Source organism: Caretta caretta, chromosome 5 (genome assembly GCF_965140235.1).
Source record: "Caretta caretta isolate rCarCar2 chromosome 5, rCarCar1.hap1, whole genome shotgun sequence".
Taxonomy (NCBI): Eukaryota; Metazoa; Chordata; order Testudines; family Cheloniidae; genus Caretta; species Caretta caretta.
This window is the reverse complement of record NC_134210.1, coordinates 124,549,685-124,574,949: the sequence shown is the minus strand read 5'-3', so window position 1 is coordinate 124,574,949 and position 25,265 is coordinate 124,549,685. Positions and strand designations below refer to the sequence as shown.

The 25,265-nt window shown below is 43.3% G+C and overlaps 1 long non-coding RNA gene across 1 annotated transcript in view; it reads right to left on the bottom strand.

The window, feature by feature from the left end:
- Positions 1 to 17,044: 17,044 nt before the first annotated feature.
- Positions 17,045 to 25,265, bottom strand: part of LOC142072052 (uncharacterized) — a 32,700-nt gene continuing 24,479 nt past the window's right edge. The window contains exons 5-6 of the long non-coding RNA XR_012668324.1: positions 20,630 to 20,707; positions 17,045 to 17,323 (exon numbers count right to left, since the gene is read on the bottom strand). This is a non-coding gene — a long non-coding RNA (uncharacterized LOC142072052). The remainder of the gene's footprint in view (positions 17,324 to 20,629; positions 20,708 to 25,265) is intronic.

Genomic DNA, 25,265 nt, shown 5'->3' with positions numbered 1-25,265 from the left:
GCAGTCTGACCTGCTGTATAACGCAAGACGTTGGATTGACTTGAATTAATTCCTGTTTGAACTAGATCATATCTTTTAGAAAACAATTCAGTCTTTATTGTAAAACTGCCACTGATTGAGGTTGCTTAATATTTCCTAAGTTTAAAAACTTTCATTAACACTGACACCTTTTAATAAGCAGAACAATTGGTCGTACGGGAGCCGAAACTCCCCCCCCCCCGCCCACCCCACTCCTACCAGGCTATTATCAATGCTCTGAGCACAGCTTTCTAGAACTATTATGTGATTCCTAAAGGGCATTTTTACCCCACTGTAGAACATTAAAAAGAAAACACTGTTAACATCTATTAAGAAAGTAAAAACATCCTATTATACATGGTTCCGTGTCCCCAATTTTCGTGTCAGCTGCATGTTGGGGATGGGAGGAAAACTGTTTCAAGTTCTGGGGGAGTTTTCTGTAACTTCCAAGAAAACTATAGCTTTTCTGTGCTGCCTCAAAGCACACTGGAGGGTGGAAAAAACTAGTGTATAGCATCAGAAAAGGGAATGTGGTCCAAGACCAAGTCACTGCACTGTAGTCATCACAACTGAACAGAATGAAGAGTGAAAAGAAAAAGAGGACTTGTGGCACCTTAGAGACTAACCAATTTATTTGAGCATAAGCTTTCACGAGCTACAGCTCACTTCATCGGCTGTAGCTCATGAAAGCTTATGCTCAAATAAATTGGTTAGTCTCTAAGGTGCCACAAGTCCTCCTTTTCTTTTTGCAAATACAGACTAACACGGCTGTTACTCTGAAACCTGTCAGAATGAAGAGTGTACGTTAAAGTCCTTCTCTGAGTGATGTCCCTGTGGGTGCTCCACTTTAGGTGTCCGTGCACCCCAGCGCTTGTAATCAGAGATCTATAGTAGCAGAGCCTGGTTGGGTCGCACATGCACGGTCCCCGTCTCGCGCCACTTCAGGCAGTTAACTGACGCTGTGCAACTAACCCCCCCGCCCACTCCCTGTTCCTTTTCCACCATCTTTGGCTTGAGTCAGAGCAAATAGCAGCTCCTCACAGCCTCTGAGTGGCATAGTTTCCCTTAGTTTTAGGGTTCAGTTAGAATAGTTAGCATTAATACTTTACCTTCGGCCTTTCGTTCTTAAAAAAAAAATGTTTTTCTCCTCATAGGACTGCAGGTTTCCAGGTTTTTTTTTACTGCAGAACCACTGTATTCATTCCCCCACCGCCCTTATGGGGAGAATACGCTCCCTGAGGGGCATGCCTGGCTCCGCAGGGTCCAAACACTGTCCAGGCTTTCTGTACCTCTCTGATGGGCACTCTGTGTGTCGGTGTCCCCGCAATACACATATGTGCTCACACTGTCACAGTCGGAAAGCCTGCACAAGAAAGGCAAGAGATCTCCAACTTAAACTTTTCCTCATGGAGAAGTCTCTCTGGCGTCTGAGCCTGAGGTATGCACCCCACCTGGCCAGAAATCACCGACCATAGCCTCTGACAAGGGTCCTTCTTCCCAGGCCCAGGCCCCCGATCAACCAGCCAGGTAGGTGGCAAAAAAATGGGGTATCATGTCCCCAACCTTGGAGTTGGCCAAGAAAAAGCACTCCACTAACTGGCAAATGTTGCCGGTATTGACCGCACTGGCCATGTCAACAGCCAAAACAGCAGGACGCTCCAGCGACGTCGGTACCAAGAAAATGAAAGCTTCCAAACAGCCGAGCTCAGATACAGGCACCAAGGGGAAGATGAAACCCCATACCACGGTACCGCCGGACACAAATAAACATGTGGTGGGGCACCCTGGCACCCCCGCTGCTAATGTTGCCACCTAGTGTGGGCATTGTGCACTCCAGTCACACACTGGTACTGACAGGCAGTTTTCAGCATACGGTACCGATTCCTACCACACCAACAGTGCCGATGTCATGCGCTTTGCAGGAATTCCTCCACCAGAAATATTTCTCTGTCTCTTCGGTACCAGAGTCTCCCATCCTCTGCATCAATGGTACCTAGTCAACCCAGCTCTCCACCTCTTTCCACTCCACAGTTCTCCAGTGAGGATGAAGATGCATATGAGGATGCCGGGCACTCTCCACAACATTCCTCCCTGTGACTGCTGTCATCACACATGCTCCTCCATGCAAGGGCTACCAAACAAACCCTCCCAGTGGTTCTCAAACTTTTCTACTGGTGATGCCTTTCACATAGCAAGCCTCTGAGTGCGACCCCCCCCCCAGCTTATAAATTAAAAACATTTTTTTTATATATGTTGAACACCATTATAAAGGCTGGATGCAAAGCGGTGTTTAAGGTGAAGGCTGGCAGCTTGTGACCTCCCCATGTAATAACCTTGCGACCCCCTGAGGCATCCTGACCTCCAGTTTGAGAACTCCTGCTCCAAACCAACCCTGGTACGGGAAACCCTGGATGCCCACTATGCCCTTACTGCCACAATGGCCATTTTGGAACCTGTGGGCAGCATAACCACAACAACAATGTGTATCTGTCAGTCTTCCCAGAGCTGTCACACATCAGTCACCTTCGTTAACACCACAGGGACCACCTAACATCTCAGAACAGGAGGATGAAGAGGAGGAGAAATTCTCTGATCAGGCCAGTCCACCTGAAGTCCACTTATCTTCATCCTCATCTGACGACATGATTATTCCCCCACCTTCCAACACACGTGATGATTTCAAACAATTCCAAGACCTCTACAAGAGAGTTGCCACCTCACTGGACACTTTCTCTGGAAGAAGTCCAGGAGTCTCTACATAAATTAGTAGCTATACCGCACATATCAACCTCCCCAAAAATCACCCTTCTGATGAATGATGCGATTATGGACCCTGTGAAGTTGCTCTGGCAAGTCCCTGCAATGATTCCACCGACCGGTAAGAGGTCTGATTAAAAAGTACTACGTGCCTGCAAAGGGCACTGAATTTCTCTTTTTGCATCCAGTGCGGAACTCATAGGTGATTCATGTAGTCAATGAACAGGGTAGACAATGATACTCCAGAAACTCCCCGTATGACACAGAATGGAAATGGCTCGACCTTTTTGGATGCAAAGCATACACTGTTGCAACCTCACAATTTAAGAATACCCAACTTTGAAACCTTACTGGCAAAGTATGACCACAATAATTACACAAGTCTTTCTGAATGTACTGAGTTTATTCCAGATGACAAAAATGAACACTATAAATCTATCATCACAGAAGGTCAACTCATAATTAGAACAGCATTACAGGCCACTCTTGATTCTGCAGCGAGATCCATAGTGACTGTAATGGTTGAGAAGGGCTTCCTGGCTTCATCTATCTGGATTCCCAAAGCCAGTATAGTCAACTGAAGAAGACTTACCATTCGAAGGATCCAAACTCTTTGCAGACAAAACAGATGAGTCGTTACACACTCTTAAGGACTCGAGGGTAACATTGTGATCTCTAGGCATTCACACACCTAAGATCAAAAGAAGACCGGGAAGTTATCAAACCCCTCAAAGATTCTGACCCCTTCCATATGCACAATGCCATAGATACTATGACCATCGGGGCGGAAACAGAAAACCTCAAGGAGATGACAATCTGCTCCCTCGAATACTACCTCTCAGCCATCAACTTCCAGACAACAAATTTGAAGTCCTGGTCAAGGGCCCGAGAACCCCATCTCTTTCAATGCTGGAGCCATCTACCACTTGCAAGAACTTTGGAGATTGCCAGAACAGGTAAAAATGGAATCAGGCAGAGTATTACAATAGACCAATGAGTATTAGAAATTATCAAAAGTGGTTACTTCATCCCTTTACCTCCAAACCCCCAACCCATCCCCCTTCCCCATACTTCTTTAGGGACCCCTCTCATGAGCATCTACTGTGATAAACGGTAACCCACCTCCTATCTCTAGGAGCCATAGAACCCCTTCCTTCTGTACTCGGATGGTATGGGTTCTATTCCCACCATTTTCTCTCACAGAAAAAAACAGGAGGCTGGAGACCTATCTGAAATCTACGGTGACTCAACAAATTTATGAAAACACAGTGATTCAAAATGATCACACTAGGCACCATAATCCCAGCGTTAGAAAGGAAGGACTGGTTCTCACCTCTCGACCTCCAGGATGAGTATTTTCATATATCTATCCATCCTTCAGAATGAAAATTCCTATGACTTGCAATAGGACAGGACCATTTCCAATACAAAGTTCTACCCTTTGGCCTTTCCACTGCTCCTTGGCTATTCTCAGATGTACTCGCTGTAGGAGCTGCCTATCTATGCAAGGAGGGAATCATGATATTTCTCTACTTGGACGATTGTCTGCTGAAAGTACCAACACTGCAGACAGCCATAGAGTCCACCGAACAACCAATAACTCTATTTACCAGGTTAGGCCTTCAGATCAACATACACAGATCTACTGACACCAGTTCAACATCTGTAATTTATTGGGGTGGACCTCAACTCTCTTGAGGCAACTGCATCCCTACCAACAAAATCATTTTTGACTTTAACCAACTTGATCTCCATGGCGTGAAACAGCCTGTAAGTGTCTGTCAGAACTTGCCTACAAATTGTAAGCAACATGGCCACCATGACCTTTGTCAACTGACATGCAAGACTACATACGTGGTGTCTATGAGCCTGGTTCCAGACAAATTATGTCCCACATAGGCATAGTATAAACACATGCCTTACCATGCCAGGTACAATCAAAGACTCCCTTTTATGGTGGAACAATCCAGACAACATTGGCAGGGAGGTGCCCTTCCTACAGAATACACCATTGCTCACCATGACCATGGATTCATCCCTTCTAGGTTGGGGAGCACATCTGAAACCACACGCTATACAGTGCTGATGGTCCACAATGGAGTCCCATCTTCATATAAACCTGCTAGAACTGCAAGAGGTTCAGAACACTTGCTCTCACTTCTTACTAATAACCAAAGACAAGATGGTGCCGATCCTCACCAACAATGTGGCTTATGTGTTATATAAACAGACAAGGAGGAGCCTGATCCACTCTCCCTCTGTGTGGAAGCCATGAGACTCTGGTAATGGTGCATCAAGTACAATGTCCATATTACAGCACCATACCTACATGGTTGTCAGAATACCACAGTTGATATCCTGAGCAGGAACTTCTATTAGGACCACAAGTGACAGCTGAATTCATGAGTACTCCTAGACATTTTTTGTACATCGGGGTTTCCAACAATAGATCTTTTTGCAAGCCCTGCACAAAAATACCAAATGCGCTCAGTTTTGCTCCACGCCAGGATTCGGTCCACACTCTCTGGGCAATGCCTTCCTCATCAAGTGGAATGCTCCCCTAATATACACCTTCCCTCCTAACCCCCTCCTAGCCCACATGTTTGACAAGACAAGATCCAGAGTGATCCTAATAGCCCCCCACATGGTCACGACAAACATGGTATCATTACCTTCTCCACATGGCGGTCTGTCCACCGCGCACACTCCCACTTCTACCTATCACCATTCTTGGTCATTTTTAGTGATACAGGAAGTACAAGTAGACATGGTTCAGTGTCAAATTTTGCCTGTTTCAAACTTCACCATAAAGCGGGTCAATTTTTTGTGAAAATGTTCACACCAAAAAGTTGACTTGCCTTTATTCATAAGCAGAGTTGGCTCAAAGACATCTGCCATTTCACTGATTAATGGAAAAAAACTGACTCAAAAGAAGTCCAAATGCAAATATGAGCCATAACAGAATTAGCAGTGAGATCTGATCTTAACTTTTCCCCAATTTTGGGAAAGTTTTGGATCCACACCTGGGGGAGAACCTTGAGTTGGACCCATTTCTAATTAAGATGCATAGCCTTAGCTTTTACTTACAGCACTTGAATTGCTACAGGAGTCATTTTGTCTGTCTGTGTCTCTCATATACAGAGTTCAGATGTGGAACGGATCCTTCTCTTTAACTGAGAGAGAAAGCTTGCAGATAATAGGCTCAATCCTCTTGAAAATGATATAGTAACAAACCACAAATCTGTACATTGGGGAGGCAATGATCTTGTACATACCAGTGATTTGAAAACAATATATTTACTCTACTGACAATCTCAAACCAAGGTAGGGATAGAATAATTAAACCACCAAACTTAATGGGGTAGCCTCTGTCTCTGTTCCCTTTTGCAGCAACTGAGAATCCGGCCACCATCTCTGAAATGTAGGAAAATGCTGTACTTTCTCTTTTTTTCTTATTGGAAAAAGTAAAACACCCAATGCCCAATTTTTCCCTCACTGGCACAGATGCACTTCATGACTCTTAGTGAGTTGCACCTGTATAAGTGAGCTTCAAGGACACACTAAATTAGCTTTGATGTGCATTACATTTTTGCCTGCACAAAGCTTCGTATGAAAGAAGGAACAAGCTTTGCTTAACTGATGTTGCCTTTTTAGTTTGCTTTATTAATCTGTTTAATAGTAACTATGACCTAAATTGAAAGGGGATGCCCAGTGAATGGATAAAAGTTACATACCTTGCCTGTGCACACCTCTCGAAATCTAAGCTAATTAGTAACCAGTTCTGGAAAAATGTCCTGCAACCTTTGTTCCTTCAGTTTTACAAGTACAAATAACTATAGACATGGATTTTAGTACTAATGTGTCTAAATTCATGACTGTGCCCCCAAATGAGGTAGGAATTTATGGTAGGATTTTGAAAAGGGCTCTGTGTTGGTCTAACTGTCCTCCCTTTTTACATCAGTGATAAAATTCCCATTTTTCAGAGTAACAGCCGTGTTAGTCTGTCTTTGCAAAGAGAAAAGGAGTACTTGTGGCACCTTAGAGACTAACCAATTTATTTGAGCATGAGCTTTCGTGAGCTACAGCTCACTTCATCGGATGCATTCCCATTGACTTCATTGGGAGCAATGTTTCCCCAATGAAGAGCACTTCTGAGAATCCCACCCCACATGCACTTTTTTTTAAATGTGCTTGCAATTACTGACACCTCCAAAACTTCAGGAGCAGAACCAATAGCCTGACTGAACATGTTAGAAAACCAAGGACTTAATGTCAGATGAATCGGCACACTTTCAAAATTTAAGGGCATATGCTGTCAGGTGATATAAACTCAAAATCCCCACTGGAGTCAAAGGGATTAACATACAAGTATGTTCTTATAGAATTTATGATGATGGGGTAGCCAAGTTGGACCCAGGATATTATAGAGATAAGGGAGGGTCAGGTAATATGGGTAGAACTTAGCCAGCAGTAAACTTTAGGGTTCATAAAATAGAATGCATTCAACAAGATCATATACATAAAGTTCTTTTGACACAAAATATACTAAATCAGATCAAGTTCTTAATTTTTATACAATTAGACCTTATGTATTAAGGTAGCTTTAATATTAATCTTTCATATTTTATCCCTTAATACACAATATGATTTTTAATGAAGTCAGACAAGAATAGGGGAGCTGTACTGTAGTTAATTTAATAGCTGAACACTTCCATAGATCAGAACCAAAGTGTGTAGCCAACTGGAGAAAATTCTCTGCATCACATTTCAAAGGTAATGATTTCAATTTCTGTTAAATGGATGAGTGTGTGCTTTTTATTAAATTTTCTAATGCTCTTCCATCAGTGCAATCTTAGATTATTCATTTTGTTTTTTGTAAAGCAAAATCCTGTTATCTGATCTTTAAATATTTCCCATAAAAAGGCCAAGTTGAGGGGGAGGGGGGAGGAAGAGGAGGGAATGGAGCCAGACATTGACGTAATTCTAAAAACAACCAAACTAGGAAAGGATTCTCCAGGTTGGGTCCTGATTCTGGAAAGCATCTTTCCTCGGCATAGCACTTGTATTCAACATTAAAGTAAATGGAACTTAAGCAGCTGCAGAATCTGGGACTTAAAGAAGACACAATGAGCCATAGCCTACAGTCCTTACTTGAGTCCACATACTTCTTTTGAGGTGAATTCTTTCTGGTTCACAGCCCCAAGTCAACATGAGTCACTACCACTGACTGTCAGCTTTGCATCAAGCCAGAAGGTGCTAGGGTCCAAGTGGAGAAACTGAGACACTCTAAGGGTTAAATTGTGTCAGCCCCTGCATTACGAGAAGACTGAGCACCTAGATCCTCTCCATTCTTCTATGTACTTGTGCAGGAAGCAGCTATAATCTGTTCCCAGTGTTCTGATACTGAAGAAGATGCTTGCTTCCTTGCTAGAACCGAATGGCTCAGAAAAGACATGTTTGGAGGTGGGTGACACCATGAGCCAAAGTATTTTGTGATCTAATGAGGAAAAATCCTGTATAGGAGTTAGGTATTAAGATACTGAACTACCACAGGATAGTCCAATGGTTAAAGTCCTCTTGTGATGGTGAAGTAAATTTATAGACCCCATGCTGTGAGCTCAACTGTAGAATGAGTGTAAGTTCATAAGATGTTATGATGACCTGTAATACCAAATGTTGATGAGAAAAGGTGCAAAAAAAAAAAAAAAGAGACAGATTGGATTAGTCCAAACCAAAAGGCCCTCTGATAAAACTCAAGGATGGTGTTGAGATCATGCCTCATAAACACAAAAAATGTGGGACTGGAAATTAATGAACCAAAACAGGCTTCACATCTGACACCAAACTGGTGGACAAAACAATGAGGTTATTCAACCCATCACTCCTTTCTGAGGTCCTTTTAAAAAACAAATACCACCACCTCCCCCTGCGCAAGACTTTGGGAGGAAAAATTGGCTACTTGAGCAAGCTTCATCATCATGGCTGCCATCTCCACTCTCTCAAGGGAATCTGGACCCCCTTCTTCATGATCCTGAAAGATGTCCTGGCCAGGCCAAGCCAGAGAGAGGGAGGCAGATGACATTCCCACCTCCATCAGTTCTGGCTAAATCTCAGATACCACCTGGGATGTGAGACTTTGCCACTCATCCCATGTGTTCTTTTCTTTCCCCACACTTTCTTATCCATCCCCTGTTACTGTCTGTCTAATAAGTCTGGCTTAAGCTGGCCAAGACTGCATATTTTGCAATGCTGCTGTAAGCCTGTGAGCAGAAATGCCCCGAACTGCCCTATCCTGGTACAAGTTTGCTGGGTCTTGGAGGGGCTAATTTGACTGGGAGGTGTGCCTCTGCTTGTCCAGCGGTAAAGTTGCAAGTGGAAATCAGCAGTGGAGACAGAAGCTGTGTGCTGTATCTTTTTCTATCTGTGTTTGTTTTTTTTCTCTAGGAAACAGGGTCAGATTGTGATGCCAGCTCCAGCCCATTTCTACTAAACTCTTTTCTCTCTTCTCCGAAAGGACAGTTATTATCATCTTTAATACTATCTAAAAGAATGTCAAAGACAATTCCGCTGCCCCCCCCCCCCACTCACACACACACAGCTTCTACAGACTGTACAGATAAAGGGGAAGGGAACAAGGGATGTTGAAATGAAAGCCTTAATTAATATTTTACATTTTAAATGTAAAATTTAAAATGTAAACATTTTTCCCCCTTTTCTGTATCTTATCTACCCTTTTAACCTTTTATGAAAAGGTGTTTTGCTGTGTACTATGCATGTTGAGTTCTCTGTATACCAAACTGCTAGACAGTGACCGGTTGGCTTATCTTAACATCTTTGGCCCATATATTCCATTTAAATTAATACAACAGTCCTTGCTTGGGCTGCTGAAACAAAGTTCAACTTGTTCTGTCATAGATGTCCTGCATGATCTTGGGTGAGTCATGATCTCGGTGACTCCATTTTCCATCTGTAAAGTAGAGAAAATAGTACTGCCCTACATCACAGGGGTATCTGTGTGAGGATGGATAAATGCAGACTATGAAGATTTCAGATACTATGGTAATGGGGACTATATAAATACTTAAAAAGAACTTTGAGTAGAACAGAGGTTCACAGTTCAAGCCTGAAGGATCTTGCCCACTAAAACTAATCAGCTAGCTATAGTAAAACTCCACCTCCCCGTCATCTATAACAAGAGAGAGCTCTCCATGAACTTTGATAATATGGTAAAAAAAATCCCGTTTTGTCAAAGATGCTTCAAGAGTGTCTCTAATAAAATGAGATGAATGAGGAAATCCATCTTAAGGCCTGAGGAAGAAATACTTTCTACACATTATAAAAAATATGTAGCAATAGTCCCCCTGAACCTTCCAATTAACCAGGCAATAATTAACTTCATTGTTTTGCAATATGAAGTAGAAGTTTTTCCTTCACTCTGAAAAGGCTGTTTTGCTAGTCTTTACTTACAGTACAGTGCCTGGATTATCACCTGTTTGCTGATTGTGCAAAACAGAAGATAAAATTGAAATAACTTTTTTAAAAATCTTTTGTCAGCAAACTGTCACTCTTGCTATTTCAATGGAATGGACTAATGATTCTGCAGGCAATCTTGCAATAAAGGTTTAAATGCCGCCTATCCCCTTTAAAAAAGTGCATTTCCATACATAAATACAAATAGATGTCCACAACAAATGTAGCCAGTTTTTAAATGTGAAGAAGTATTTTGTTGTCTAACAGTGAATTAGGGCCATTCAACAGAATGGAATTTAGTTAATTTAACTACCATTACAAGTGTCAGGCTTAAGAGTCCAACTAATCCACGCAGCAGGCTACTAACAGATGGTCCTCTGGGCATCAGCCATCATTACCTAAATGTATTTGTGACCTTCTCTTATCAGATACCATCTGGAGAATGTTAATGTTCCAATAAAGCTGTCAGTATCTTTTTTTTTTGCTTCCATCTGAAGTCTATAAAAAAGCAACCAAATTCCTACGTAATACTGAAGATTTATATAGCACCATAGGTGTGTGTGATCCTATAACAACAGATATGCTGGACAAATCCCTGACCACTTGCAATATAAGACTCCCTATAGTTGTGGGGTAAAGGGTGCAACACAAGACTTCTGCCATATTTTTATAGCCTTGCTATTATGAATGTACTCCAATTCCCATTGAAGTCAATGGGAGTGTTCCTGTTGATAGCCATAAACGTAGAATCAGCTAGGCCAGTTTTCATTATATTTAAGTTGGATGACCCAATGCTATTTATTTAGTTTTTGCTGGTTGATGGAGTCTCTAAAAAGTAGCAGGGAGCCTCTAGGGTTATGTATCTTTTCAAATGATCACAATGAGAATGTCTTAATTTTTTCCTTTTAAGCTGTCACTACTGTTGAACTCCATAATGACAGGTTTCAGAGTAACAGCCGTGTTAGTCTGTATTCGCAAAAAGAAAAGGAGTACTAAGGTGCCACAAGTACTCCTTTTCTTTTTGCGAACTGCATAAAGACATTGGATCTACTAGGGCTACAGGTGGACCTGAGTTAAGATTGGTGTGAAAGGGAGAATGGAGATGTCACAATGGAAAGCATTGAGAGAGCAACCGAAGACTGAACATTGCTATATCCTCAGAATGATACCCTTCTTTTTTCTTGTTAAACTATTTCTATCAGATGCCTATAAATACTAGTCCTTCCCCTTTAAGTGCTAACTAGTGAGTAAACCGAGAATCTTTTTGAAAACACCTATTCCTGAAATGATGGAATTAGTAAGAGACAAACTTCACTGTTTGATCTACAGCAAACTGAGCCAAACTTTGGCCCCTCTGAGGTTCTCCCTTCACTAATAACAAGAACAATGTTGAGATTTTTATCCCCATACACAGGAAAATGTGTAGTGTTCATTTTTCTTTACTGCAAATAAAAAGGACAAGATTCTTCCACCCTCCCTCAGTATCTTACTCTCACTGAAGTTAGTAAGTGAGGATGACAGAATCTACCTCAAATAGGTAGTCACCATGGGAGTGAATATGACTCACTCAGTAACATGCTGCATCTGAATTGAAAGACAAAATGGAAGCAGACAGGGCAATGCCTCAACATGTAAAGGTGTAGTACACAAAAAACTGAATGTTATCCCCTTTTGATACTAAGCACACCAGACTTTCCTCACTGGATGGTGGAAAGATGCCTGGTGCTTGTCGTATCAGTCCATTAGCCAGCCAGCTTAGTGACATGTTAATGTTAAGGGGTGACTTTGCAGTTAATAACTTACCATCTTACATTAGCAACCTTATGTTGTTAGATGTAACTAGTAGAGAGGTGTGGGAACTGAAATTTCCATTTCATGGGAAATTCTGCAACTTCAAAATTTGTCACACTCCAAATGAGATTGAAAACAGAATTTATAAATTTCTCCCAACAAAATTACCACCAAAAAAAAAAATCCATTATTTTGGGTAAGTCCAAACATTTTTTAACTTTGAGGTTTAATGTTTTTTTATGAAGTCATTTTGAAAAGAAGACTTTTTTTTCCATTGTGGAAAAAGTCAAAAAGGAATGTTTTGACCTTACCAAAATGCTTTTCATTTTGTTTTTCTTTAATGTAATTTTGTCAATGAGCAGGTTCCCACGGGAAGCTTTGATTTTGGCAAAACAGCATTTTCTGTCGTAAAACTGTTTGGCTGGCGAAATTTGGACCAGCTTTCATTATACCTAAGCAGTGAGTGTTGTGCTTTTGTCATAAGCAACAGGCTATCCAAAAGGAGGTGCTTAGGGAGAAAATAATGTCACTGTTGCAGTTTTAAAGTGCTGAAGTTTCACTATAATAGATTTCATTCATTTAGTGGAATTGGAGCTCAGTTATGAAAGGGAAGTTTACATAGTCATTATTCCAGAGGGCCTTGTTAAATACTTAACAGCATACGAACACTCTGGGATTCACATGGAGAGATTAATCTGAGGTGAAAGTACAATATGTGTCCGTATAGATTTGGCAAGGTGGGTGAGGTAATAGCTTTTATTGGACCACCTTCTGTTGGTGAGAGAGAGACGAGCTTTCAAGCTACACAGCGCTCTTCTTCAGGTCCAACAGAAATTAATCCAGTAGAAGTTATTGCCTCACCCACCTTGTCTTGCCAATATCCCGAGACCAACACTGCTACAAGAACTCTGTATAGGTTTGTTAATAATAAAAAATTGAGTTCACTTTCTGATCAGAGAGAGAACCAGCTCAAGCTATCTCCAGTGCATGTTGGGAAAAAGTCTACATCTTTAGGACTGTGGGTTTCTTTCCCTAAAATCAAGAAGTAGGCATTAGTTTTTATTGCTGCTGTCACTTTTCTGGGGCACACTTCTTCCCCTTTTCATACAACCAACAAAATTGTTGGGCTACTTGTTTCTGCTTTGATCTACTTTGGCCATTGGTGATGAGCTTGTAGCTCCACAGAAATCTGCACTCTTGTATCAGCCCAGCACGGTACCAATGCTGAGCCAGGACTTTCACAAAGGCCTGTGCCTGGCAGTCTCCTAGCAACTAGCAGTTGCTTCAGTCAACTCACAGAGGCCTGTGCGTAAATGCAGCTGGAGGTGCCAAGTCAATAACACTCAAAGGCCCGGGCCCTGGCTTAATGACAAGCTAAAGTTGCTGAGCTGCTGATCACACCGTACTGAGCATGCTGGCACTGCTGAGCCAGTTAACCCTTACAGAGTCCGTAGCTTACCACCAGCTCCAGTTCAGGGGCAGAAGAGGGTGTAAGTAACGCAAAGGGCCCTGCACCAATCTCCTGTGCTTGGGTCAATTTTTGCTTAACTGAGTACAGGGGAAACCTTTCTTTCCCCAAGCTTGCTTTATAGGATATTGTCTCTACCTTCAAAGGAAACTCACTCAGTACATGAAACCTATTTTGGGTCTAAATGATGCTCTGTATTCTGGTAAGAATTGGGGATTGGTCCTGCTAATTGGGGATTGGTCCTGCTCTGAGCAGGGGGTTGGACTAGATGACCTCCTGAGGTCCCTTCCAACCCTGATATTCTATGATTCTATGATCTATGATTAAGAAAAACCTTTCCCTGTGGACAGTTTGGTCTAAATGGCTATTGAAAGGATTAATTATCATACTTACTACAAGGGGCTGTTACGAAGCCAGTGAACTGTGGTGTGCAAAGTATCAGAGGGGTAGCCATGTTAGTCTGGTTCTGTAAAAGCAGCAAAGAGTCCTGTGGTACCTTATAGACTAACAGATGTACGGAGCATAAGCTTTCATAGAATATCAGGGTTGGAAGGGACCTCAGGAGGTCATCTAATCCAACCCCCTGCTCAAAGCAGGACCAATCCCTAATTTTTGCCCCAGATCCCTAAATGGCCCCCTCAAGGATTGAACTCACAACCCTGGGTTTAGCAGGCCAATGCTCAAACCACTGAGCTATCCCTCTCCCCACTTTGTCAGATGCATGTAGTGGAAATTTCCTTTGCTGTGGGGTGCAAAGTGGTTTTTGTTAGTACCAACAAACTCCTGAGACTTGTAGGCACAGTAGGTTTGTTTAAAAGCAGTATGAGTTTGGGGGCTCAGGGAAAACCTAGAGCGCCACTTAAAATTTTATATCCAGTGTATTTCTCTGAGGAACTTAAGGTACAAAAGATGAAGACAAGCTTAGTGTTTGGAGGCTGCATATTGTTCAGATTCATTTTGTGGGTAATAAAAGTCAAATGGACTGATGCATTTACTCTGGATCTGAGCCAAGCAGTTTCCAGAGGCGGATAACAGAATTTAACTGGAAAAGATGTTGCTAAGACTGATCTATAGTGATTTGGAGAGGGGGAGGTCAGGGAAGGAGTCTTGATACTTAACAAATCAGTTTGTCATATTGAGTCTTTTCTTATCTGATATCACTTGGACATGGCTTGGAAATGGAAGTTTGATTGCTGTGTTGAGCCATTGTGAGAGGGATGGTGTGGAATTTTTGACAGCTTTGCTCTCTTGGTTTCTATGTCTGTACAAAGTAGCGATTAGTTTTGCACATCAGAATTCAAAAGCACTTTGTGTAATTTGAGTTACTCTGTTACAGAAAGACACTTTATGTTACACACACTGGAATTTTACTTCACTTCATAAACCAGGTGTCTGTTTTCAAATACACACTAGTACAAAGGAAATAATATCCGGTCATATATAGCACTTTTCCTCAATGGATCTCAAAGCACTTTACAAAGGAGGTCAGATATCATCAGGCCCATTTGACACATGAGGAAGCACAGGCACCGGAGATGTAAAAAAACTTGCCCATGGTCAACCAGCAAGTCAGTGTCAGAGCTGGGAATAGAAACCAGGTATCAAAAGTTCTAGCCCCATGCTTTTTCCACTACAGAGCAATGCCTTCCAACTAGAAAACCTACTTATCTAGAATTCTATCCGTCATCTTTCTAGAAAACCAAAGGGTTTATTACGTCTATTAAGGCCATTACATTTTTGCAGGTGTTTGGTTTTCATTTTTCATCAATATTCAGGCAAAGGATAAAAATGGAGATTCAGAAAAGACTCAGACAAATTAATAAATAATGCTAAATAGTTTTGACAATATAAATTCTACCCTCCCACACACACACATCCTCCCCCGCCCAAAAAAAACCCTGCCTTTATTGTGCAAAAGAGTGGTACATCTGTAGTGTTTTCTTTTTAAATTCAGTCATGAAACTACAGATGGAAGGGCACAAACCTGCAACTCTGAAGTCAATGGCAACAGTTTGACCATAGTTGCTGTTGATACTGTTTTTCTGCTCAGAGGGTTACATAGCAGTGTGCAGCCAACCGTCCCCCAATTCCTTCTCTACCACCTTTGGCTTGAGTCAGAGTGATCAGCAGTGCCCTGTCTTTCTCGTTAGATAGATCAGAGTTCGTTAGTTTATAGTGTAGTGATAGCATAACAAATAATTAGATAGTTACCCTCCCTATATTTCTTTTTTTTAAAAAATCCCTTTTCTCTACTTATCTACCCCCTGTAGAAAATTAGATTTAAATAGACAGTCTGTCCTCCTGTTACGTTTCAGAGACAGACTTATCTGGCATGCCCAGATTACTGGGTTTCAAATGTTGTCTGATGTGCAGACTTTCTATCCCGGTCTCTGATGGACACACTCAGTGAGTTTGGTGTCTAGGAGAGACCCACATAACGTAAAAGTGTCCCCATTGTCACAATCTCACAGCCAGAACAAGGAAGGCAAGAGATCTCCAACTGAAACGGCTCATGATGGAGAAATCATTGCGACCGGCCTCGCACCCCAAGTCTTGGACCCCTCTGGACCAGCGGTCTCCATCAGCAGCCTCTGACAGAAGACCTGCTCCTACTGCCCCTCACCCGGAGCCTTTATCCAAAAAGGCCATTAAGAAGAAAGTTCAAACTTCTCAGAGGGAATCAGCCAAAAAGAAGCAATCCGCACTGGTCAAGTCCACCTCTGTACCAACGGCACCGAGCACATTGGATTCAGAGACTCTGGGTACCTCTAGCAATGGAAGTTCTCACAGAGCAAGGGACCAGAAGCAGGCAAGCCCTGAGGACGCCTCACAGGGCACGGTAAAGCCCTCTACCATGGCATCCATGGAGCCAAAGAGGTGCTCGGCACCAAGCAGCACTATGGCGCCACCTGCCATGTCTGCACAGATCACCTCTAAACCCTCTGTCCCGGCGCCCGTAATAGGGCACTAATGGCTGCATGACCAGCAATGCCCATGGCAGCACTGCTCCCATGGGTACTACATCAGTTCTTACGGCACGCAGATCTGCTAGTATCTTCAACCCCCGAATCGCCGATCCTCTGTACTGGCGGCACTCCAACCCTGGACATATCTCTGGAGGAGATGCCAGAGTCACAGCACAAGTTGTTAGACATATTCCAAACTTCGACTTCTTCCAAGATGGCTCTGCCAATTAACAACGCCATTATGGACCCTGCCAAAACCACCTGGCATACACCTGCCACAGTACCACCATTTTGCAGAAGATCTGATAAAAATTACTACATGTCATCCAAAGGCTCAGAGTTCCTATTCACCCACCCCACACCCAAATTGTCAGAAGTGGAGGCTGTGAATGTTAGGGGTAAACAACACCAGGCCAGAACAACTCCTTACAACAAGGACTGGAAGAGGTTTGACCTCTTTGGCTGCAAGGCATATTCATCTGCCGCACTACAGTTTCGCATAGCAAACTACGAAGCTCTATTACCTAAATACACCCACATGGTATTTTCAAAAATGTCAAACTTTATTGACCACTTCCCACATGACAAAAAAGAACAGTTTAAAGCCAACATTATGGAAGGCCACCTCATCACCAGGACTTCACTTGACTCAGCGGGCACGGCTTCAACATTGATTGCAACATCTGTGGTCATACATCTTGGCTATGCCTCTCTAGGTTCCCCAGGAAAGTTCAGTCAACAGTGGAGGACTTGCCCTTTGAAGGCTCTAAAGTATTCGGGGGCAAGACTGACGAGTCCCTTCATTCTCTCCAGGACTCCAGAGCCAGCCTAAAATCACTGGGCATTTATGCACCTGCAAATAAAAAGAAGCAAGGCAGGCATTACACACAGAGATTCTGCTCACCCTTCTATACACAACCATACAGACAGTATGACCAACACCACAAACAGAAACAATCCAGGCATCAGCAGACCCCAAACCAACCCTCGATGTCTCAACAATCCACCTTGAGACAACAGTTTTGAAGGTGTGGTCGAGGACTCGAGACCAACACTTTCTCTAATGCTGGAAACAGAACTTATCTCTGCACCATTCGGAGATCAACTGCTACCATTTTACTAGGTCTGGAAGAACATCACCACACACAAACGGATTCTGGAAATAATCCAAAATGATTACTCCATTCCCTTTATCTCCTTCCCACCCACCTACCCTCCTTCCCTCTCCCTCTTAAGGGACTCCTCTCATAAGCACCTGTTGCAACAAGAAATAAAACACCTTGTTCAGCTAGGAGCTGTAGAATCTGTACCAACACAATACAAGGGGAAAGGGTTCCATTCACTGGAAGGTGGTGACCCATTTTGGATCTAAGAAAACTAGACACATTTGCAAGAACTCAACATTTCAAAATGGTGAGATTAAGAACTATGATTCCAGCATTACAGAGAGGGGACTGGCTCTTGGCCCTTGACCTTTAGGACGCATACTTTCACATCACTATCCATCCCTCACACAGGAAATTCATGAGGTTCACCCTACGGAAACCACAGGTCCAATGCAAAGTATTAGCCTTCGGTCTCTCAACCACCCCAAGGGTGTTCTCAAAAGTATTAGTGGTGGGGGCACGTCTCCGCAGCCATGGAGTTGTGATATTTCCATATCTAGATGCCTGCCTCATAAGAGCGCCAGCCCAACTCGAAGCACTGAGCGCCATGCACTGCACAATAACCCTCTTTACAAACTTAGGTCTGCAGCTAAACAGTCAAAAGTCCGCATTGACTCCCGTCCAGACACTGGAATTTATCAGAGCTCATCTTGACTGCATAACAGCAACTGCAACACTATCTCAACAACACTTTACCACACTCGTCAACTTAATTACAATGGTAAAGGACAGTCCACGAATATCTGCCAGAACATGTCTCCAACTTCTGGGACATATGGCAGCAACAACATTTGTTGTCGAGCACGCCAGACTTCACATGAGAGCTCTACAATCCTGGCTTCGAACAATGTACATCCCATGCAGGCACAGCCTAAACAGATATCTCACGATGCTGGTAAAGGACTTACTCAATTGGTGGACACAACTGATGAACGTGTGCACAGGAGTCCCATTTCTACAAAGAACTCCAATGATGACAATCACCATGGACGCCTCCCTGATAGGATGGGGAGCACATCTACTAAACAATACTGTCCAGGGCCAATGGTCCCGATTGGAGACCATATGACATATAAACCTGTATAAACTCAGGGCAGTCCGCAATGCATGCAACCACTTTCTACCTCTTATCAAAACAAAAACATCAGGATCCTTACGGACAATGTAGTATGCATGTTCTACATAAACCGCCAAGGGGGTGCACAGTCTGTCCCTAGGCACAAAAGTGACATGGCTCTGGAACTGGTTCATCAGCAACATTCACATATTAGCATCCTACCTTCCGGCATGTCAAAACACAATAGCAGACACCCTAAGCAGAGACTTTGCACAGACTCACAAATGGGAAATGGATCCTGGAATCCTACATGCGATATTCAGACTTTGGGGAGTCCCTACCATAGACTTATTTGCAACATCACTAAACACCAAATACTGACAATATTGCTTCAAAGCAGGACTGGGACACCTCTCTCTGGGGAACACTCTCCTTATCAAATGGGTTGTGCCACTGATGTATGCATTTCCACCGACCCCACTCTTAAAACAGGTCATACATAATTATCAAGAGAGACAAATCTAAGATGAATCATAGAATCATAGAATCATAAATATCAGGGTTGGAAGGGACCTCAGGAGGTCATCTAGTCCAACCCCCTGCTCAAAAGCAGGACCAATCCCCAATTAAATCATCCCAGCCAGGGCTTTGTCAAGCCTGACCTTAAAAACTTCTTAATGATCCTAATAGCGCTATGACAGGGCAAGGCGAGATGGCTATAGTAAAGAAATGGGAGACAGATATATTAGCCACAGGCTAAACAAATCCCTGTTACCAGAATAAGCAAATGGCAGCTGTTCCAGGTCAGTTAAGACACCTGGGGCCAATTAAGGTCTTTCCAGAAGGCAGGGAGGATGCTAGGTTGATTGGGACACCTGAAGCCAATCAGGGGCTGGCTGAAACTAGTTAAAAGCCTCCCAGTGAGTCAGGTGGGTGTGCACGTCAGGAGCTGTAGGAGGAAGCTGCGTTGTTGGAGGAATTGAGCAGTACACACCATTTCAGGCGCAAGGAAGGAGGCCCTGAGGTAATCGTGAAGTAGATATTGAGGAACTGGGGGCTGCTGTGGGGAAGTGGCCCAGGTAATTGTACGCATACTATTTCCAAAAAGTCAGCTACCGTAGCTGCTACTATTAGGGTCCCTGGGCTGGGGCCCAGAGTAGAGGGTGGGCCCAGGCTTCCCCTTTTGCTCCCCCTAATTAATCACTGAGACTGGGAGACAACAGAGACTGTGCAAGGGAGGATAGTTTTTCCTCATCTCCCTTGCTGGCTTATGATGAAAATGGCTCAGTAGGCTGAGACCCTTGCCGCTGGAGAGAGAAGGGCTACATGGAGAGTCACAGAGATCCTCTGAGGCTAGCAAAATCCGCCAGGAAACACAGGACCCACGGAGACAAGGACAGAGCTTTGTCACAGCGCCTACATGGCCCAGATAAACATATGGAAGTGATTCAGTAATTGGTGCCAAGATAAAAACATCTTTCCAACATCCTCCCCTCTACCAAGTGTCCTGGACTACATACTAGAACATAAACAGTCTGGGTTTTCTGCAAGCCCGTCAGGATACACTTAGCAGCTATCACTTCTTTCCACAGCAAGGTTGAGGTGACATCAATATTTGCCCACCTGACAACTAAACGCGTTCTTAAGGGCCTTGAGAATACCCATCCCACAATGACAACCCCCCTCCCTGCCAGTGTGGGACCTCAATCTCGTCTTACACTCACTCATGGGTAAACTAGTTGAACCCCCCTGGTGAGCTGCTCATTGCTACATTTATCCATAAGGGTGGATTTCCTTGTTGCCATTACATCTGCCAGGCATGTGGGAGGACTAGGGGGATTACTGGCACACACTCCATAAACAACTTTCTTCAAAGAAGACCATATCCCAAATTCTTACCCAAAGTCATCTCCCCATTTCACCTTACTCAACTTACCTGTATTTTTTCCAAAACTGCTGCAGACTGAAGGGAAGCATCACTCCACACACTAGACATTCGCAGAGCTCTTGCTTTCTACATTGATAGAACAAATCCATTTAGAAAATCTCCAAGACTATTTGTTTTGATAACGGAACGATCAAAGGGAGAAACCATCTTAAAGCAGAGACTACTCAGATTCATATCAGGATGCATCCATTTCTGTTATGAAAACTTTCATCTACTGGTCCCTATGGGCATCTGTACATATTTGACTAGAGCACTTACAACATCGGTAGCCTTCACAATAGGGACGCTATTGAAGGACATTTGCAAAACAGCAACTTGGGCATCACCCCATACATTCACAAAACACTACACCACTGAGTAACAATCAGCATCAGATGCTCAGTTTGGACTCTCAGTGCTACCCACCATTGATACGGCAACTCCAAAGCCCCTCCCTCCCACTGAGGTGCACTGCTGAACAGTCACCTAAAGTGGAGCACCCACAGGGACGTTCCTCAAAGAAGAAGAGAAGGTTACTCACCTTGTGCAGTAATTGAGGTTCTTCAAGATGATTGTCCCTATGGGTGTTCCACTACCCTCCCTCCTCTCTTCTACTTCGGCGTTTCAGGCCAGTTCTCTGAGGTAGAGAAGGAACAGGGTGACGGTTGGCTACGCACCACTATGTAACTGCTCAGAGCTGCATGAGACGGCTATGGTGCGTGTGCTGCCCAACTGGGCACTGCTACCACAGATCTCCAATTACAAGCGCAGGGTGTCAAGACACCAAAAGCGGAGCACCCATAGGGACAACCATCTCGAAGAACCTCAGTTACTGCACAAGATGAGTAACCTTCTCATTTCCGTTCCATGAGAAATTCTGCTACTTTGACAAAATATAAAAACTTTTCACAGTTTTGAAAAACTTTGATTTCAGTGATATCTAAGCATTTTGTTGCAATATTTTTAATCAAAACAAAACCTTTCAAACATTCCCAAATTTATTTGTTTGGGTTGAATCAGCCATAACTTCTGCATCCTTCTGAAATGTTCATATTTCAAAGAATCATAGAATATCAGGGTTGGAAGGGACCTCAGGAGGTCATCTAGTCCAACCCCCTGCTCAAAGCAGGACCAATCCCCAACTAAATCATCCATTTCATTTAATAATTAACTTTTTTTAATTGACATATTGCTGACATGCAAAAATGTTTGCTGCTAATGATGTGTTTCAACTTTATTTTTTAATGAGCTTGCTGGACAAGTTTTCTTTCATTTCCTGGGGGTTTTGTAATTAAAGAGAACTATTTAATCTATCCATCTCTTACTATATTTCTAAAATTAAAATGACCTTTCAACATAGCTGCTTATGTGTGGCGTAATTAATAAAAAAAGACCCTAGGAACCATTTGGTATACTTCTTATTTTACACTCTTCTTTTTGCTCTCTGGGGATGTTTGGTATTTCTAAGTCTCACCATAAACCACAAAACTATTTTTTTAATAATTGTGAAAAGCAGAACACAGTTCTTGCTAGCTAGAATGAGACTGAAATATGCCTGTAGCTCACTGCATAGACCCGTTGTCCAGTGTTTTGAAAACAAGTTGGCCATGGAATTGGAAAGCCAATTAGGTGCAGAGATTGTAGGTATTGGTAAATGCCAAGTAAGAAGTAAAATAATCTTTTCATTTGTCAGTGGATTCAGGTTATCTTCCCAGATCTCTCCATTTGTGTGCTTTTCTATTAATTTGTGCCCATTGTTAGTAGGATTAAGTTTCATTTGTTTTTTATGAAATACAGCTTGACCAGTGTTTTGTGTGTATCAGTAGTCCCTGAAATCTGTCAATACTGTCCTGTGACAAGACCTAATATTTTGTAATACTGACATACATTATGTGATGGGTGGCAGAAAACATCAGGAAACAGAACATCAGTTGTGCAGCAACCTACCTGGAACTTGGAGGGAGGAGCACAGGTTTCAGGAGGGAAGAGTTTAGAGGAAGGGCCAGGAAGTCAGTCTGTGTGCATATGGCTGAATGCCAGCTACAGTGGCAGCATCTCTAAACAATTTTCTTAATAAAAAGCCAGTTTAGTTTTACATGCATGGAGCCCTTTCATGTATTCACCCAGCACACGGTACATGAAACAAGTGCTCTGTTGAAATCAGCACCCCTATGTATCATTCCTTTATAACAGCACAGGATAGCCACAGAGAAAGACATGAACTAAGCTGCAGCAATGTGACTTTCTGTAATATTGTAATTTGAAAATAGAGGATCATGTAAAATATTTACAGCCTGACTGTTGAATTCATAGGGGTATGTTGATGTGTATATCTGTCAGCACAATAGAACCTCCTTTTCAGTGCTAGGGAACACATAATGCTTCCATTCAATGTATTCGCAGAAAGAAAAGGAGGACTTGTGGCACCTTAGAGACTAACCAATTTATCTGAGCATAAGCTTTCGTGAGCTACAGCTCACTTCATCGGATGCATCTTATGCTCAACTAAATTGGTTAGTCTCTAAGGTGCCACAAGTACTCCTTTTCTTTTTGCGAATACAGACTAACACGGCTGTTACTCTGAAACCATTCAATGTATTCTTCAACTTGACTAGATGTTGAAAAGGGCTAAAAGCTGAGAATTTACTTGGAGGAATTCCAACAGGCGGCCAGCTTTGACATCTAGTACTGAATAAGGAATACTTAAATCTTATATTTATCATGAATCAGAGACAAGCAAAGATTCTTCACTTACTACTGTGAAATCCTGTCAGTGGTATTCCATGAATGTCAAGTGGCTTCTTGTCTGACTTTGAGATTAAATCTGATAGCATCCCATTTCGTGTTGCAAATTCCAACCTTTTTCCCCCAACAATTCCAGAGGAATCTCTTATTTAATCGCATCTTCAGATGGGGATATGTTATTGGGCGGGGAGGGGGGCAGGAAAGGCAGATATTGGGTTAAGTCTATGGAATTGAGAGAACACAATCAATGTGTATATGAGCAAGAGAACAGAACTACTGCCAGTGCAGCATTTGATCACTTTTCTCTTGTACAAACTCTGGGCCCTAAAATCTAAAGGCAATTTGAAATGCGATTTGGACTTGAAATGTTCTTTAAAAGTACTGTACATTACACAGTACATTAGGTTCCCTGTACATGTAATATAATCTCTGCTAGTCCATCTAGCTCCCTTCCTTCCCACCAGTGAGAGTGCCCCGTAGGCAATACTCCCTGGGCCACACCACTTCACCCATCCTCCAAGCCTCACTCCTGGATTGGAACAGTGAGTTAAGTAGTCCAAACATTTCTGCGGGTCTGTCTCTAGTGTCTAGGGAGCTGCTTGTGTGGTCCTGGTTGGAGACACTATCATCTAACCAATCTTAGTGATGCAGCTTTATTAAGGGGGGAGGGATAGCTCAGCGGTTTGAGCATTGGCCTGCTAAACCCAGGGTTGTGAGTTCAATCCTTGAAGGGACCATTTAGGGATCTGGGGCAAAAATTGGGGATTGGTCCTACATTGAGCAGGGGGTTGGACTAGATGACCTCCTGAGGTCCCTTCCAACCCTGATATTCTATGATTCTAAGGTACTGGGTAGGCAGGGCCTCACTGGAGCCCACTTAGCTTTTCTGAGCTTCCTGTGGTGGTTCTTGCAGTAAAGCGTTCATTGGAGGGGATCCAGGAGCCCTGAGGGCCCCTAAGCTGCATCCTGGTTGTTGGGAAATGAACTCTGTCCCTCCCAAGCCTCTCTGGGAGCACATTGCCTCCCATTCAAGTTCATGTATATTTCTGGTGACCTTCAAGTGTCACTAGAGCAATTGTGAGTAGGCAACTTAGGAAAATGAAGCTTTTTATGGCCAGATCTTTCCCTTTCTCTCAATTGGAACCAATCCCACCCAGGACTTGAAGGGGTTAATGAGGCTGTGGGTTCAATAAGCTTTGCCCTGCTACAGCTGCAGTAGGTCTCAGGGAAGAGTTGAAAAGGCTGAGGTAGGGCCTGACCAGGAAGCAGAATAAGTCTCTGGCACTGGCTTAGTGAGAGAAGCCTGGCTGGAGTCAGGCGGCTGAGTGGGACTGCTGGCAGACAGAACCCCTCTGAAGGAAGGTAGGACTGCAACAGGGAACCCCAGGCAGCTGGGGTGGGGATGCAGGAAGCGAGTCCTCCTAGAATTGTCGGTGGTGGTGGAGGGGCTGCAAGGAGACTTCTGACTTGGGGACAGCCCTGGAAAGGAAGTGGAGAAAACTTTCTTTCAGCAGAACCAGCTGGGTGGCATAAAGTGCTGAGGAACACTGTAGTGAGCCTGGGGAAGAGTAGAGGTGATAGCCTGGGAAGAGGCTGAGACAAAGCCCCAGACAGGGCAAGGTAGGAAGTGGTTCAGGGAGGCAGCAAGGGGTCTGCAAAGTCAGGCTTAACTATTAAAGGGTCCTTGACTGGAACCCCGTGGAGAAGGAGGGCCTGGGTTTCCCTACCAGCCCACCCAAGGAGGTGGAGTAGAAACCTGCCTCCACATCCATACACCAATACCATGGGTAAGAACTAGTGAGTCTGGACTTGGACTGAGGGTCCAATATGAAGCTGAAGAACTGTCAGTTGTAGGACTATTGGTTTACCCTGGAAGGGGTGGGAATGTACGTAACCTAGC